We start from the raw sequence: 16,167 nt of genomic DNA on the forward strand, positions 1-16,167 counted from the left end.
TTTTAAAATAACTGAGGATTAGTTATCATTTACAAAACGCTACAGCTCCCATGAAGATTTAGCAGCATGTACAACACTAACTGCTGCTTTCTTTCCTCTCTTCTATTGTCAACCTTTAGCTGACCATACATAGCCACAGCCATGGGTATGTGGACATTGTGTCTGTTAAAGGCAGCTACAAAGAGATTTATGAAACAAAAGTTTGAAAAATCGACTGTAAGCACATGGAAACAGCTAGCCTGAACCTGCTGTATTTTGTTGGTTTAATCTGCACACAATCAGAAATGTGAAAACAACAGTTTGCAGTTTCTCGCGGTGTTATGTCCTGTACCATGTCTCGGCCTACTGTGGCGCAGGAGACCACAGCTGGATTTTTAGTAGGCTAATTTGCGTAATGTTGTTTTTCTGAATGAGGTTTCCTCACTTCTGAAAGGCTCGGTTCACTTTGAATCTCTATATGCATGAGCAGACTAAATACGTTTTCACAGCTAAAGACATAAAGTGAAGACAGGATTCTCACCAGGTTCAGGCTCGGTGTTCACCTGCTGGCATTAAATGATCGGTTTTAAGAACCGCAGCTTGTATCTTTACACTCTTTTCTTGGAATTTTACATTTTGAATACAGCTTTCCCAACATCAGTGCTGTTCAGGAGTCCCGCAAATCCAATAATTGAAACTGAAGTGTTTAAAGAGCAACACAAAAATAAGGCGACACAGAGGATGAGTGGAGAGATGGAAGAAGACAATGATACTGAGAGGGGGATACAAACAGAATAAAAGGTAGTGCAACTGCAGTGTTATTTCCCTGATGACCTGTCTCCCCCCCATGTGACCTACTTCCACTATGGGTTACGTCAGATCCCATCCACTCCGTAATTCATCTCCCTTTGGTGTGGGTGGGTGTCTGTGTTTGTGTATGTGTGTAGGCAGGGGCGGAAGCATGCATCTGTGCTTATGCCTCGCATTTTAGAATTATTCGTCAACCCTTGTAGCAGTATGGAGATCCGTTGTGTGTGTTTGTGTGTGTATGTATTCAGAGGAGTAAAGTGATACCAGAGGCCATTTATCCAGAGATCACAGCAGCCCTGTTTTTTTTTTTTTTTTTTTTTTTGCACTCCTTCATTCTTACCAAGAAATCAACCCTGTGTGTATGTGTACGTGTATGTGTGTGTGTGTGTGTGTGTGTGTGTGTGTGTTCCCAATAGCAGAGAATCAAACGACCTCACTACATTGCCTCTCTCTTGTTTAGTTGAGGATCCTTCATGTTCTAGTACAGCTCCAGCATGGTGTCATATGTTCGTCAAGTTAACAAGTGAATCTATTTTGGACATGTTTTTGAGCTGCACAAAGACAACGGCCATGTTTTCGGAATGTTCAGCTGCAGCGCATGTCAGACATGTTACCTTGCAACCGTTGCATTGGTAAGACCTGTTTCAAATATGAACACTGGAACTGTGTGTGAGATAATGAAACTCAACCCAGCTCGCCATTGACTTTCAAAGCATAAGACGTGAGCTAGAATGAAATGTGTGGATTGGGGGGGGGTGTTATTGGGAGCTACAACAATCTAAATTTCAGCTCTTTTCATTCACATTATGTCCAGTACATGCGTGAATTGCTTCCTGTGAATTCTTTGGATGTGGATACATAATTTGAACCTCACATTGGAAAGGTTACTCTGCCAGTAACAATGACAACCTATCATATAGATGGGTTTCCCATTTTAAAAACACATTGCGTTTCCGAATACCACAGGGAACCTTTTTGCTTTGATCTGATGCATGTAATTCCAGTGAGAGATGGCAGCCAGTAGCAGCAATAACACTGACACAGAATACACAAAGTTACCTCGCATGTCGTGAGAAATGGCCCTCGTGGCCTGTTTCTGTTAAGTCTCCACATCCCATGAGAAAAAATCTTGTTCCTCAGTGCTCCGCTGTCCACTATGGACGCTAACCGAATGCTAACTTTTTCTGTCTTTGGTGCTGCAAGCAGCCACTACCTGTGGCTGGAAACTGGGTTGATAAGAATGGAATTGGGGCGCAACAATGATTCTTTGTCATGTTTAGCATCATAAGTTCATTATCACAATACAAAATTAACAAACCAGCTGGTGAGGATGGTTGAGCATTTAACATTTCAAGCAGCAGATATTTCTCTCACATGCTGAAGACTTAAACATGTCTGCTTGATTTGATGACAGTGCCGGTATTTTGTGCAGTGATAATGTCAATATGTGTGTACAACTTGTTCTTCCGTCTCCAACCGGCCAAAAAAATAATTTACTGCAGCTTTAAGAATTCTTTTGTTAATATCTTTTTTATTGTGTTTCTTTTTTCTTTTTTTTTTTTTGAGCGTTTGAATTTCCTGTGACTGACTAAATTACATTAATAGTTTGATGCACTGAAGCTGGAATGAAACATCTCCTCTCACATCAATTCACCCCACAAAGAAAACATGAATGCTTTTATGTTGGGACAAGAACTGTTTATTTGAAATATTACAAGTTCTATATTTCTGAATATTACATGCAAAGGTTACCTTGCAGGTAGGAGTAGCTGAAGAGTGAAGCTGATGACTTACTCCCACCTAGGCTTCAAAAAAGAAAAAAAAAAAAGAAAAAGAAAAGAGTTTCTCTCTGCCTGTGCTGTACTGTCTTTCCATTCCTCTCTCCTTTTCCTTCCTTGTCAGCTCCCCGCTGTCAGAGATCTTTCTTAAAAGTCTATGTCAGAAATGGAGGGAGAAGATGAAGAGGTGGTAATGGTGGCAGGTGTTATGTTTGAAGGTGTGTGTGTGTGTGTATGAGAGAGCGTGTGCGCATGCAGGTGTGTGTGCATGTGCCTGTCGGTGAGGTACAGGTGCTCTCGCAGTGTCAGAGAAAACGGCAGGCTCAATCTGGGGTCGGCTGATTGGCCAATTAGGGACTGTTTCCATGTGACATGCGGCAGTCAATTTACTCTCCCTTTTTCACTGTCTGTCCCTCTCTTGCTTTCAGTCTCATCCTTAAGTGCCTCCATCTTTACAGCTATCCTATCTGTCTCTTTCAGTATCTCTTCCTCTTTTTCTTCCTCCCATTCAATTTGTTCTCTCTCCCTCACTTTCCTATTCTACTTCACTTTTCTCCCCACAACCCCCCCCCTGCTGCTCCTCAGTCTCATATCTCTCCACTAAGTCCCTGTTGCTCTTTTGTCATCTCCAGTGTGCATCTCTCCACCTTTCCATTGTCCCCCATTGCTTCTGACCTCACCTCCCTCCCACACACAACCCCCTACACTGCTCTCATCTTGATATGCCATCCTAGTAATGGGGGAAATGAGGCCCGACTGAACTTTCATCCAGGAACAGATACTGTATGCACCCAGCTGCTGTGTACCTATCCAATGTTTACAGTCAGGGTACATAACAAGATGTGGTCAGTCTGTCAAAAAATGGTTTGATCGCACTGACACCTAGTGAGGAGGATACACCCACTAAGATGTTTGGCAAGCACACTCAGAACCAGAAGCGAGTGGTATTTGTTGCGCCACGCCTCAAGGCCACACATCAAGATGGAAAAATCTTTTTCAAATCATAAAGCGCACTGCAGCTCATGGGACAAAAATCAACCAATCAGCTCCACTGGCCAGGGTTTTGCCAATAAATAACACCTGGCCAATGAGAGCTCCTGCTGTCTGTGGAGTGGCCGTCATTATTTACTGGCACACTGTCTACATATCTTTACATTAAAACTATCAATAAAAGCAAATGGAATGACATAAAATCGACTTTTAAATCATGTCTATAATTAATTCATCATTTCAAGATGGACAATATGAGAAATCATAAATTGACCATTCACTAACCTTTTCACCCAGGAGACCATGGTTTGTGTCCCATGTGAAACCTGAAGTCAGCTTACTTATGCAAATTAATGTACATAACAAGACATGTACATGCTAATTATAACCCAAACTATGATACTACTACTACTACTACTACTGTACTACTAACTACATAAAGCAACTCTTTCACGACGTTAACCCCGCATTAGAAAGCCATTGTGGTTGGCATCTCACCCAAAGGCTACCATGCGTGTGTGAGACACCGAGGTATGTGACAAAACATTAGCAGTATTTGATGACCAGGGAATGAGAGTGGGTTTGTTTGGCAAATCCAGTGCTAGCTCAAGTTTGGCTGATGATGCTGGAGTGTAAATTTCCCCAAACCCAACAAAGAGCTGGACAGAGCTGTAACATCAGCCCCTGCTAGCATCCAGGACAAACTTCCCCATAGTGGGGAAATACGTCACGGTGGATGTGGCAGTCGGGAACAGTCTTTTCACCTTATCTGCCATATTTGAGCAGGTCAACTCAATGTTTATTCTTTACAGCTTTGCTCTTGTGTTGTAATTAATGTATAATTGAACACAGTATTAACTGGTGAGAATTAAACACACCCTCCACAATGCATGAACGAAAACGAAGCTCTCCCCAAATATTAGAAATGCTTTTGGGTTTGATAGAGCTGCAGTATCTCGACTTGCATGCAGGTGAAACAGGAGGGGAGAGAGGAAGAGGACAGACAGAGAGCGAGGCAGACAGGCAGAGGCTGTTTTGCTCATTGCAACCACTGGCTCTCAAAGGTCCTGATCCTGAAGTCAGTTCAACTATTTACAGGGGAGGTGAGGCAATTTCATCCATGTTGAGGTGTGGGCAGGAAACTGTCTGAGAGATTAAAACAGAGAGAAGGGATTATAGCACCAATCTTCACATTCACCTACCACCTGGTTATTTGCCAGTTAAGCCTTACCGTTGTGAAATGGGAAAATGCTACTCTTCAGTGTGATGTACGTATTTCGGGAAACTTTTTTTTTTTAATCTGAAAAGTAACAGAAAATCCCACTTAGTTTATTGTTCAAAAAAGTACAACACGGAGGAACAGAAATTGTTTTTGACAATTTATTCGATATATAAAATTCACTCCTGCTCTTCATTACGAACTCTGCTGCATCATAATGGCAGCGTAGTTCAACAGCTGCCACCTCAAACCAGAAGATGCAACAAAAACCTAAGATTTCATTCAAAGAGGACTCCTGATATTGTTGTAGATCCACTGCTTTTAACCATCTCCCACAGTGGAACCTTGGCTAAACAACAATTTTAAAAGCCTTTTCTTTTGGCTGCATTAAGTCCCACAAATGCCAAACATCTTTGTACTCCTGTTTTAATGTAGCTAAGGTGCATACCACTTTATTATGGCATCGCTTTGTGGGTTCAAATCTAATTCTGACTATTAAATGCTATTATTAAACTTAAAGTGATGGGCTAATGTTCAATGAAAAAAGACATGTATTTGGAAAAAATGTCTGAAGATTTGGAAATAAAACAACATATTGATTTCTAATGCCATTGTTAGAAACAATCCCAAATCCAAAAAAGCTGGGACAAAGAATAGCCCATGTAGTAACAGCCTTTCAACAATCATGTGTTCACAAAGTGGTGAACCTCTCTCCATCCTTGCTTGTGAACGACTGAGCCTTTCCAGGATGTCCCTTTCATACCCAATCATGATACTATCACCTGTTACCAATCAACCTGTTTACCTGTGGAATGATCCAAACAGGTGTTTTTGGAGCGTTCCACATCTTTCCCAGTCTTTAGTAACTCCTGTCCCAACTTGTTTGAAATGTGTTGCTGCATCAAATTCAGAACTAGCATATATTTAACAAAACCAATGAAGTTGATGAATTAAACATGAAATATATTGTCTTTGTGTTATCACAGTCGGTTTGTATTCTTTGTATGTATAATGTGAAAAAAAAAAGTTTCTGAGTTGAAATATCACCATTCAGGAGCTTTTGAAAGCTAATGATGATGTGTGTGACTGCTTGTGATGAAGTCAGCATATATGTGTTCCTGCCACCCGTTGAAGTCTCCATGCCACCCTTAGAAAGTTGAACAAAAACAAAATGAAAAACATTCCCTGGTTGTTGTGGGGAAATCTTGCCGCCAAACCGTTTAACATCCTCATATCTAACTAAACATATTGTTGGTGGGACCTCTTAGTCTCTGCTTTGTTGGCATTTTGGCAGACTGCCACTTGTGCGCCGCAAACCGTTTTGTTTTCCAGCATCTCCGCTTTTGACCATCTGTGTTGGTAGCCTCGCTTTCTGATGCTCGGACAAGTTGAGCTGCCAAGGGCTCGTCTGCACATCGAAGGGAGAGGAGAGCAGTGATGTGCTAGCTCTGTCAGCACTCCAAAATTTTACACACACACACACACACACACACACACACACACACACACACAAACACACACACACACACACACACGCACTTATGCAAACACAATGTACATGTAGATGTTAATGCCTTTGCTAAATAACTCAGAAAGACAATTTGAAGACATGCATTCTTGCTAAAAGTATACTCTCTCTCTCTCTCTCTATCACACACATACACACACACACACACACACACACACACACACACACACACACACACACACATACACACACACACACACGTATGTTTGCATCTTTGTTGCCACTCCAGCTCTTGTCTTCTCCTCTGGTGCCCCTTGTTGAGAGCTTTGATATTGTTTCCAAGCCTGGTTTCCTCTGACCTGCTTTGATGCTGCTGTCTAGCTGTCCCCCCCCACCCCCACCCCCACCCTCATCTTTCTTCCTCTCCCTCTCTCTCTCTCTCTCTCTCTCTCCCTCTCTCTCTCTCTCTCCCTCTCTCTCTCTCTCTCATCGGGGCACTGGGAGCTTCTCGCCGCTCAGCGTTCTTAATCTCTGTTTTCCTCTTGTGCCTCTTGTTTTCCTCCTCTGTCCGTACATTGTCTCTGTCTTGTCTATGCTGATGTATATTTCTGTCTCTTGTTGCTTTCATTTTTTTCTTACTTTTTTTGTTGTTCTCATACATACCTTTCCACATTTTGCTTCCCTGACTGTTTGTGTGATCTTAAAGGGCATTCAAAGTAAATCCACTTTGAGGGTGTTCACCTTTCCAGGCAGGCTTAGGTGCATTCCTTGTTTTTAAGGAGTTGGACTGATAATGCACATACTGGGCATTTAAATAATAAGGCTGAAAGTTGCTATACTTCTCTCATTATTAATAATCTTAACGAAAAAACACAATGCATTAGCCAGTCTCTCTACCCTCAGACAATGACCTCACGCTCTCATGTGCTGCTGAATGCTGAAAGGTGGTGATGACACTTCTAATTGAAATTCAGTATGCTGATGGAGAGCGTGATTAGGTAAATGCGGCACAGGCTGTCTAAGTTCAAAGTAATTATAGCAAAAATAGTTACTAATACATTTGGTGAAATGTGCCAAAAGTTGGAGCATTGCTATGGAAGCCCAGTATTAATGGGCTGCAGAGTTAAAGAGTTACAACATATTAACTCGTGGTCTGGTAGCTAGGTAACAGGTTTATAGCCTGTTGATTGATTATGATCAGACAAATAAATTGCAACAATTCTGATGAAGTCGCTAATGAAACACGTATGTCCAACATTTGCTGGTTCCTGCTATTCAAATTAAAGGATTTCTTCTCAATTGAATATTTTAGGGCAGTTTTAGAGTTTTCGTCCAAAAAGAAACACAAAAAACAATCAGTTAGAGGACATCCTATTTTGACTATTTTTTTCATTTTCTGACATTTCATGGTCAAAGAAATACATCAGATGCTTAGAAAATACACAATTTAATCCCAAATGAAAATATTTTACCTCAATTCAAATGTTTTGCAGATTGTACCCAGACAAGGAGTCATTTGTGCGTTGGGACTACTTTCAGTTGTGGATTAACACGCCTGGTGCACCTTAACGGTGTGCCATAAAATGAACTGCGGTGCTTTGTTCACTGTAATGAAGGATCGTGTCACCTTGTGCGAGGATTGGCTCGCTGAAGGGGTTTTAATTCATTGCAGTGTTTCTGGACAGCAATGGATGTCTATCGCAGTGGTTTCCAATGTTTATGGCTTTTGACCCCTTCAAATGAAGCAGTGTCCTCTTAAGTCCCCTTGTTATCAGTTGCCTAAAGCCACTAGCTGTGATTAGCTCAACCAAAACCTTATTTAATCCCTTGTTTTATTTGAATCATTTTTGCACGCCTGGAGATGCCTGAAAGTCTGAAAAGCTACTTTTCATTTTGTGCATCTTTTTCTGCTTTGAATACTCATTAATAGGCTCCATTCATTGCATGTTTTGATACACTTTGTGCATTTGATCTTTTCTCTCGCTCGCTGCATTGTTTTGTCATCTCCCACTGTTATCTAATGGTTAAAATATAATGCTGGATAAATAACATTTTATAAAACACAATCCACTGAACATGTCAATTATTAAATGTGTCCTACATACTCATGGAATTATCATTCAATGTCAGATGCTCATTTACCGTACAAGCACATTTAGATGTTTGGCATTTATCTGACACCTTCCTTCATAATACATTACAACAAGTGCAAAAGTGAGGAACAGGAAGATCAAAGCAGCAAAAAGGATCATAAATATCAAAGAGAGATGCTGACCCAGTAACGTCCTGGAGAGGTCTTCTATCCAAACAAATACCACTGACCATGCTTCACGCTGATACACAGACTAGTCCGGAATTACAGACGAGATGGGATCCTCTGCGGTCGGGAGCAGATATTCTATACACATCATCAAGGCAGGTTTTCTATTCTGTTTCATGATTCCCTCGTGACATATCGCTTTCTCTTTTGTCTTATTTTTTTAAATAACATATTAGTCTTTCTCTGAGGAAAAACAGTGTCAGGTTTAAATGACAATGCCGCAGTTGAAAGGGAAAAATTAAAGTTTAAAACGTGAATCAAAGCTAGAGAGGAGAGAAGCGGCGAGGAAGTAAGCTACACAGCTGCATGCTGGGAATAAAAAAGTAATGACTAACAAATGACTTTCTTCTGGGTAACTTACCCACTTCTGCTCATATAACTGCATATTTGTGTTTTTATTCTGTGCCCTCGTTGTCCTTCAGCATGTTTGTGTCCATTATGTGCACGCTTGCACTCACTGGTTCATCAGTGACAGATCATTTGGGTTCAGTCTTTCCCTATTACCCAACGGAGTGACGAGCTGTGAAAGCAAACCGCACAGACAGAGGTCACGATGTAATTCAGCAAGATTATTACGCTGGTCACTGGATAATTACATTATTATACGAGAGCAGACAGGTAATGCAGCCAAAATGACCAGGCAGCACTTTTATTGGGGAAGCGGGTGTGGTGGTGGAGGACGGGGAGATCTTTGAAAACCTCTGTAATTTTATCTAATAGTGTGTGCTTATTAGGAAATTACACTGCTGCTTTGCTGTGGTTGTGGACTGCAGGGGATGGAACCTTTTGTTAAAAATCAATAGGTTTTATTTAGACTCTTTTTTTCCACCACTTTCATCATTAGTAATTTTGCTCTTTGCAACAGCGTGTCGGCGAGTACATTTCGCGAATATTCAGAATAGTTATTCAAATGTGGCCATAATTCAAGTGCTGGTTCCTAATGTAAACTCTTCTTGTTGCTCCACCACCAAGAATTGTGTTGCACTGCAGGACAAACGCACACAAACAAGGCTGCAACGTCACTGGTGCTCTTCACATAGTTGAATGTCCTCTGTTTTGATGGAAGCTAGTTAGTTCAGAAATAATTTGTTCTAGAAGAATGCACATCCTCGGGTTATTATGAGACACGCCGAGTTTCCTACTGTCCCTCTCTTGTATCATTCATTACACTCACTCACAAAGAAAACACACACACACACACACACACACACACACACACATACACACTCAGTAGGTGCTTTCAGCGATAATAACTGAGCAGAGGTCTTGGCCCCCTTTATGAAAAGAATCTGGCCGCAGGATTGGATATATCTCCTCCAATCAGATGGAAGGTTTTTGAGAATGATTACAACAGCCACAATAGTCCTAATTACGGCCTCGAGCTCCAGCGATCTTAATGACTTTTGCATGTACCAATAGCTGTGTGTGTATATTTGTGTATGGGTTTGTCATATAAATGCGTGTGCAGACTAAGAAGACAATGCATTCAAATGATGTGTGGTATTGTAAGGAGGCATGGCATTTTGTGTGTATGTGGGTTTGATATTGTTTCATTCTTTCTTTATATCCATATCCTTGCATCATGTTCACTCTGCCTCTGCATGATATAATGATTGTTTTGGTGCTTTTGTATTGTTGTGTACAACATCGTGAGGGATTTCACCAGGGTGGGCTGACTTTTACACACACACACACACACACACACACACACACACACACGTACAAACAGTGATGGAATGTGACGAGAGTACATTTACTCAAGTACTGTCTCTATTTTGAGGTACTTGACTTGTTTTTTCTTTCTTTTCTCTTTTCTTTTCTTTTTACATGTTTTACATTTTATGCTAGTTTATACTTAATTCAGGAAATGTTGCATTTTTTTACAACACTTTTTATTTGACGGCTATGGTTAGTGGTTATCATGCAGATTAAGACCAACATAATCTACACTGAGTTTAGAAAATAGGTTGCATTTTTAAAAATAAGGAAATATGGGTGAAGTAGTTCAATTAACTGTGCCACCAGCTATACCATTAAAATACTGCTTAGTCATTCATGCCTACATGACGATCAAGAGTTACAATCCAGCAGATGGTGGTAATGCAACACTTATGGAGACCAACTACCATAAATATCAACAGAAGAAGAAGAAGAAGGAGGCAGTAACTGTCATTGGTGATCAATATACATTGGTCGTCCACGTCTGCATCTTGTCGACACATTTGACCCAGTGAAGTAACCCACTGTGACAGATCTCCAAACAGCAGACATTAAGCGGCTCTTTGGCGTTTGGCCGCCTACAAAGAAACGACAAAGTGAACCCGAGCAGAAGAAAAGACTTTTCTCTGACAAGTGGCTCCAAGAAGTGCTGAACGCTGAGCACACTGAAATGAGCTGCATGATACATTGTTCACATCCACATCAAGCAGATAAAACAGGTACATTTTATACAGTTTCAAAGAATTTCAACCATCCATTATTTGTTAAACATGAATAGAATAAGGAGCACACAACTGTGGTACAAGCTATTGCTAACAAAGAGATAGTCAAGATGAAAAGTTACCCACCTGCTAAATGGTGAAACAAGTTGAATGAAGAACAATGGCAAGCTGTGCGTAATGTTTTTCTCCAGCCATTTGTCCTTCAAAGGGTTGAAGGACATCACAAAAACCACCTTGTAACTTGATAGAAACTCTGCTTTGAGAGAATGGATACGTAAAGAAGCAGGAAAATGCTGTGCAGTGTCCCAATAATACATACAAGTGATCCAGATTATAGATTAATTCAGATTGTCCAGAGGATAGTGAGGGAGACACTGAGGAGGACAGCGAGGAGGACTGTGTTTAATAAAACCAAGCTATGAATGGGGTGAGTACCAAACACCATCACCTGGAGTGCCTGACTAAAAGAAGTTATGTGCAGCCCCGATAATAATCCAATGATATAACACACATGTATGCATGCATGCATCTAAGTGCTTCCAAAGGCAACTGGACTTGCATGTGGTTCTAAAAGACGTCTCGCCTCTCATCCAAACGGCATTTATCCTCCTGCAGCTTTCACAGCTGAGGCCAGCAATCATACGAGTCATTAGGGTCCACCGGTAGCTATAAGAAGAAGGTAATCAACTGCTTACAGCTACTGAAAAAGGACAAAACCATTGACCGACCACTATATTACCATCTGTACCCCAGGGAAGCCACTCTTTGCATTTATGGAATCCCCAAGATACACAAGGAAGGGGCCCCACTCAGACCCATCAGCAGCAGCATCAATTCAGTTACCTACAGCAGTGCCAAATATCTAGCAAACATCCTAGCTTTTTCAACAAAATACCATGACTCACGTGACCCTAACAACTTGCATTATAGCTTCAAGAGGATAAACACCTGGGACCACTGACCAGTCAGAACTGAAGAAGCCTTTTGGATGAGCGACGAAACGTCCTCTTGGACCACAATTCACACACTGATGGCGCAGCATTGGGGGCAGTTTTTGGGATTCAGTATCTTGCCCAAGGATATGTGCACCAAACTCCTGATCAGTAGTTGACCACTCTACCTCCTGAGCCACAGCCGCCCTGCAAGCAAGTTCAGTTGTCTTTGGAAGCACTTGGAAGTACCATGGCCAAGATGAATGGCAATCTTCACAGACTTATGCACATGCACACAAAAAAGTTAATTAATGGAATTTCTTGCCTGCTTACATCTAGTCCACATGTACACGGGTATTTATTAAAACAAGGTTTTTCCTCCTTCGTTCTCAAAAAAATCCCATCTACGATAGCACTGTTTAAAAAAAAATAAAAAATCCATCCAGATGAAAACGCAAAAACACAATTGAAGAGTTACATCACCCTAAAACCACACTGGCCAATGAGAAGCCCGAAAAGAAGATACTGCTGTTCTGCCACCTGCAGCTGAAGGCCATTAGTTGGCAGAATTGGTGCTGGTATACAGTAAATAGCCCTATTCAGATACTGCAGTAATCCATATTATGACAAGAACCACCCAACGAAGTAAAGAGAAACAACAGTCCATCATTACTTGAAGACATGCCATTCCAGAAAATGTCAAGAACTTTGAACTTCTCTTCAATACAGTCACAAAAAGCATCAAACGCTATAATTGATGAAACTGGCTCTCATCACTGGCACAGGAAAGAAAGCGCAAGAGTTACCTCTGCTGCAGAGGATAAATTCATTACTGTTACCAGCCTCAGATATCACCAATTAACAGCACCTCAAATTAGAGCCGACATAAATGCTTTACAGAGTTCAAGTAGGGGACACATCTCAACATCAACCATTGGGAGGACACTGCATTAATCAGGCCTTCATGGTCAATCTGCTGCAAAGAAACCACTACTGAGGGAGACCAACAAGAAGAGGAGAATGTCTCGGGGCCAAGAAACATGGATGAGCATCATTTATTTTTCAACAGGACAATGACCCAGAACACACCTCCAAGCTATGTAAGAGCTATTTAACCAGGAAGTGATGAAGCGCTACATCAGATGACCTGGTGTCCACAGTCACTTACCCTGAACCCATGTGAAATTTCTAGCTGTCATGACAAATGTATGCCCAACACTTATTCTTTAGCTCAAATGACGCATCATAATTTGATCATTCTTTTCTATTAAAATGTTGATTAGGGCAACTTTAAGTACAGTATCTGAATTTGTCTCTAACACTAAAGCTGCGGCCTGTGATGTGTGTTTCTTCCCTCAACTCTTAACGTCCACATACTCAAATGTGTCCTGTGCTCACCCACTCAAAAAACGTAAAGAATGTAGAGTCTGACAGTTTGGAATACAGGGGAGCTGTACACAAAATGAGGCTTTAATTAATCAGATAGCTTTAAATATGCAACCTTTACCCACAATTTAAGTGACAAAGGAAGACACTAAATAATCTTGATTCATCACATGAGGATAGTCATATATCGAGTCAATACTGTGAGTATGCATTCTGTGGCTGATATAGCAGTTCTTTTCACAGTAACTTGTGTGAAATTGTGATGATTTAGACTGGCTGACCACTAAGTGCCAGTACAGAAAAAGGCAGTGATAAATTCTTTTTCCACTCTCTGACACTCTCAAGGACACTTCAGCAGGGGTACCCTGTTGTGGCCAAGCAGACGAGAAACTGTGCCCCCCACCACATTGGTAGGGGTTTGTGACTATTCCACGCATCTGTCCTTTTCTTGCCACTCATCTGGGTAACTGTTGTGCTACCAAAACAAGCCAAATGTCATTTTTCTGGCAGCTTCATCCAGCTGCTCCTGGGGAGTCACAGATCACTTCCAGGCCACCTGAGAGATGTAATCCTTTAAGTGTTCTTTGTGTCTTCCCTCTGGGTCTCTTTCCAGTCAGCCTTACCTGTTTTATGTCCACAGGGAGATGCCTGAGCAGCCTCCTTGCCAGGTTCAACTGGCTTCACTCAGTGCAGACAAGCAGCTCAACTTACAGGTCCTCTTGGATTTCTGAGCATCTCGCCCTCTTACAGAGATTGTGCCAGCAGCCTGCAGAGAAGCATCATTCTGACAGCTTGAATCTTTGTTCTTATTCTTTCAGTCACTGGTGACTGTAAATGAGGTTTGACAGGGAGACCCAACACAGAGTGGATATACAGTATGTTAAGAGCTGTGTCTTGTGGATCAGCTCTTTATTTACCAGCACAAGAATAGAAACAGGACTGACATTACTGCAGATTTGTAAATTAGCAACACTCAATCTTAAGATCCCATTTACACTCATGTCACACAATTCATTCTCCACCTGCATGAACAAGAAAGGAAATCATGCTGTTTTGTACTATGTACTTAGTGTGCTTAAAAAAAATCTCTGTTGGCGTAGTCTTAGGACGTTGGCATCAGCCTTACCATTAGCTTCTATGTGTTATTAACTGGAAGACCATATGCCAGGTTTTCTAAAATCCATGTGATGGGTGAAAGGGTGTCTTAACCACAACATGCCACCAATATCAAGAGCTGTTTCGGGATAGATCTCATCCACCCTTGTACACGTGGATAAGAAGGCAAATTGCTGGGTTAAGAAGGGATCTATTAATGACTGCACTTTTAGAGAAGAGCGAGAACAGGCAACACAGAGAAACAGACAGTAAGGCAAGGCATTTGCAAGTCTAATAGCATCCTGGCTGTAATGAATGGTGTTTTGGATCATTCAGGGAGCTGGGAGGAAATAAGACCCTACATGAGGTTAGAAATAGGCAATGGACTGAGGGTGAGGTGGTCAGGTTAGCAAAGGGTGCCAATAATGAATACCAAATGGGATGGAATCAATAAACAGCCATGTATTTGTTACAAGGGGACATGGCGTGCTTGTGTGTGTGTGTGGGTGGATGTGTTTATGTTCATGTGTGTCTGTGTTTCCCTGTGTTTCTGCATGTATAGATGCACATTTTAGAAGGCAACACACCAGTGGTTTTACATAGCTCACTTCATGTCACTTGCTTCATTTTTCCCAAACAAAATTAAAAATTGATTTTTGCATGCTGACAGTATGCTATAATAGTGCATGCGCGTGCGTGGAGACTTAAGTCCGCCCACTAATGTTCGTTTCCAGAAGACAGATGACCATTTGAGTATGTGGAAGAATCTGCTCTTCATTCAGTTCATTATTCATATATTATCCTCCAAATCAAACTGAAATAGAAACGGACCAACCACATTTCTTAAGGGTCAATATTACATAATTCACACACCATTTTTCCATAGAGAGTCTGTAGTGTGTACAAGTCTTTCTGTGTGTGTGTGTGTGTGTGTGTGCGAGGCCGTGTCAGCCTCTCAGGGGCATCATGCGTGCGTTCATGCCGTCCAATAGGTCAATGTACATCACATTTGTATTTGATTATCTGTCTGCAATGTGTTGCATTCTTAATAACTGGTTCCTTCTGTAACCAGAAGATGGCAGTAAAGCCTTTCCTCACAGAGCCAGCCATGTAACTCCTCTTTCACAGAGGATGTGGCATCAAAATAGAGACCTCTTTTAGAGCAAAGGCACAGAAACAGAAGGTGTGTTCCTAATATTGTATCTTTTTGACCATACTTTTTTCCTCTCCTCTCCTGTTCTCCTCTCTTCTTTTATACCTCCATAGTGGGACTAAAACAGAAGTTTTCCCTGTTGCTGTTCGCCATCTGGTGAAACTCTGCCACAACAGACTTCTAATTACTGATACCATTTATGTCATGTCTAGTGAGGCACTTCTATGTTGTGAAGATGCAACAATAATGGCCACAGATCAACAGGAAAAGTGAGAACATCCAGATATGAATTATCTGTCTCTCACTCTCTCTTCTTTTTGCAGGTTCACAAAAAAAAAAAAAAAAACCTAGAAAACAAGACATTAGGGTTGTGCAAAATGTAATTCTGGAGGTAGACAAACAGCACGTGTTAAATACTGTCACCATAGCAACAGCTCACAGTAGGGAAGAGCAATCACACACACTAAAAACACTCCCACTCTCTCTCTCTCTCTCTCTCTCTCTCTCTCTCTCTCTCTCACACACACACACACACACACACACACACACACACACACACTCAGAGAAACACACCTTTATTTCAGATGTAGTCTTTG

At 41.3% G+C, this 16,167-nt stretch overlaps 1 long non-coding RNA gene across 1 annotated transcript; it reads right to left on the reverse strand.

Annotated features, from left to right (window-relative positions):
* Positions 1 to 3,993: 3,993 nt before the first annotated feature.
* On the reverse strand, positions 3,994 to 11,305 carry LOC143318994 (uncharacterized). The gene is made up of 3 exons (XR_013077055.1): positions 11,132 to 11,305; positions 8,926 to 10,861; positions 3,994 to 4,857 (listed from the first exon to the last, which is right to left on the reverse strand). It is a non-coding gene; the product is annotated as an uncharacterized LOC143318994 (long non-coding RNA).
* Between the last annotated feature and the right edge of the window lie 4,862 nt (positions 11,306 to 16,167).

Source organism: Chaetodon auriga, chromosome 4, assembly GCF_051107435.1.
Source record: "Chaetodon auriga isolate fChaAug3 chromosome 4, fChaAug3.hap1, whole genome shotgun sequence".
NCBI classification, from domain to species: Eukaryota; Metazoa; Chordata; class Actinopteri; order Chaetodontiformes; family Chaetodontidae; genus Chaetodon; species Chaetodon auriga.